Genomic DNA, 2,480 nt, shown 5'->3' on the forward strand with positions numbered 1-2,480 from the left:
AAAAGAGCATGAAATACAGATAATATGCAAGCCTAAGGATCTAGCCTGTTTATGTTGCGCTTCTATTATCACCCTCTCTGGCGTATGAACTTAGAGACAATATCTTCCGTGTTCGATCCCCTCGGGGATCTCATCCTAAATCCTCCCGGAATGGCATCTCCAAAAGGAAGGGTATAAAAGAGGGAGGCGGAGGAGAAGAGCAAAATGACGAAGAGATGTCGGAAGAAGACGGGAAGTGGCTGGCGAAAAATTTGGCTAGTGCGAACTCCGCCAGTACCAATATCGCGAAGCCATTTCTTGAAACATTGCCTCGCCCGGGAGGCAACAGCCAGCAGAAACCGTCACCATACCCCTCAGGAATCCAAAAAGGATGTAACACGCCAAGCCGAGGGAGGAGGGTGAGCACCGGTGTGTAATCCGAGCCCCCTCTTGAGCAGCGGTGCATAATCCGAATTTTTCCCCGGTTCGGAGGAAATTGACCTCCTACTCCATCGCTCCGAGCCAACGGGGATAGTAATAGCAACAACAGCAACAACAACAACAACAACAACAAAAATAACATCACGGCGGCACAAATTCGTCCAACCAAAAAAGGATCGAGAGTCGGAGCATGGCATATATGGCATAAGATCTTGAGGTCGTGGACCTCAAGCATAGCAAAGACTAAAAAATGGCAGGAAAGCGTAACAACAGGCGCAATTAATGCGTTCATGGAAGCTGAATCGATAAACAACTATATGACCCCGAAGAGCATGGAGTCGCGATATTTCTAAATGACCCTGGAGGAACGATAAGGTGAAACGCCTCGACATTTGTGAAAGGGGCTACGCCATCGGCGCAATGTCATTTCAAGAGCCCGCGAAGACTATCTGTGCACGGTGAAATCGGAGGACTGACTTCTCATTAGCAAAATGCTTCGACAGATCATTCCAGAGGTCCGGGTCTCGAGCCGGCCATTTTCCTCGAGATATGTCGACATCCAGTCGAAGGTAACATCGACCGAAACCCCGACGAACGCAGAAAGTTCCCGAAGAACGTATTCGGGGTCGACTAAGTCTGTTCGAGCAGCTCAACGTCTGCCCACGCACAGGTCATAAAGCTAGTTGGCTGTCCAATATTCTTTTCTCTATCACACAACGTCTCTTGTACTAAGTTTGGGCTCCCCCCCCCCTATAAAAGGAGAGTCATTAATACCTTGTAAGGCAGAGCTCCAATAATTCTACAAAAGTGCAATATTAGCATCTCTCTCCCTTCTCTCTAAAAGCTTATTGGCTCCCACTGATCCGAGGATACCTCGATATCCTTCGCCTTTATATGTGTTCTTCATTTTTATATATGTCCTTCATCGTATAATTTAGTTTCGGCTATAAAGAGCTTCGTTTGATTATATCTCTAACTATTATACTACCCTCGATTGTCCCCGATAGCCCAAGCTCGATCTCGAGGTCGACCCCGAAGCCCCCATCGACCAAACCTACATTCGGGTAGCAGGCCCTTCGGTTCGATCATTATCTCGTTTTGACTCACGCTCCATTGTTAAATTTCATATTATTAGCATCATCTGCTCTAAAAACTAGCTCGAGAATAGATCATGTATTTTTAGAGTCCCATTTTTCAAATTCAACTATCGTTACCATTTTCACGGTAAACAACTATGTTACTCGATCATTCACTGCCAAACCACTTCTGGGCAGAAGGTGTAAGTACATCATGTTATATTCTCAATCGATGTCTCATAAGGCCAATTTTGAAGAAGACTCCCTATGAATTATGGAAACGTAAACGTCCAAACATCAGTTACTTTCATCCCTTTGGAAGCAAGTGTTTTATTCACAATAACGGTAAGGACAATCTTGGAAAATTTGATCCAAGAAGTGATGAAGGTATTTTTCTGGGTTATTCATTGAATAGTAGAGCTTTTAGAGTCTATAATAAACGCACATTATGTGTAGAAGAATCTGTACATGTTATATTCGATGAAAATAATCCCTTGGTCGAGAAAGAAACTACTGCAGGTGAAGAAGATCAAGCTCAAGAAAACCAGGAGACTAACAAAACTCAAGAGTCCACTGATATATCTACTACGATAGAGTCGACTAATGCAATCAGCAGCAGTGTACCAGATCATCCAACAGAGTCGATTACAAACTTCGTACGCCCAAATGAATGGAGAAGCGAACCTGAATATCCTCAAAAATTCATCATTGGGGATCCAAATGAAGGAATGAAAACCAGGGGAGCTCTAAAAAAGAAAGCGAATGTTGCATTAATCTCTCAAGTTGAACAAAAAAAGATAGAGGAAGCTCTAAAAGATTCGAGTTGGGTTCAAGCAATGAAGGAAGAGTTAGATCAATTTAGTAAAATCAGGTGTGGAATTTGATACCCAAACCTGAAAATGTTTCTGTAATCGGAACGAAGTGGGTCTTCAGGAACAAATTGAACGAGGATGGAAAGGTCGTAAGGAATGAGGCTAGACTAGT

Source organism: Nicotiana attenuata, unplaced genomic scaffold, assembly GCF_001879085.1.
Source record: "Nicotiana attenuata strain UT unplaced genomic scaffold, NIATTr2, whole genome shotgun sequence".
Classification (NCBI taxonomy): domain Eukaryota; kingdom Viridiplantae; phylum Streptophyta; class Magnoliopsida; order Solanales; family Solanaceae; genus Nicotiana; species Nicotiana attenuata.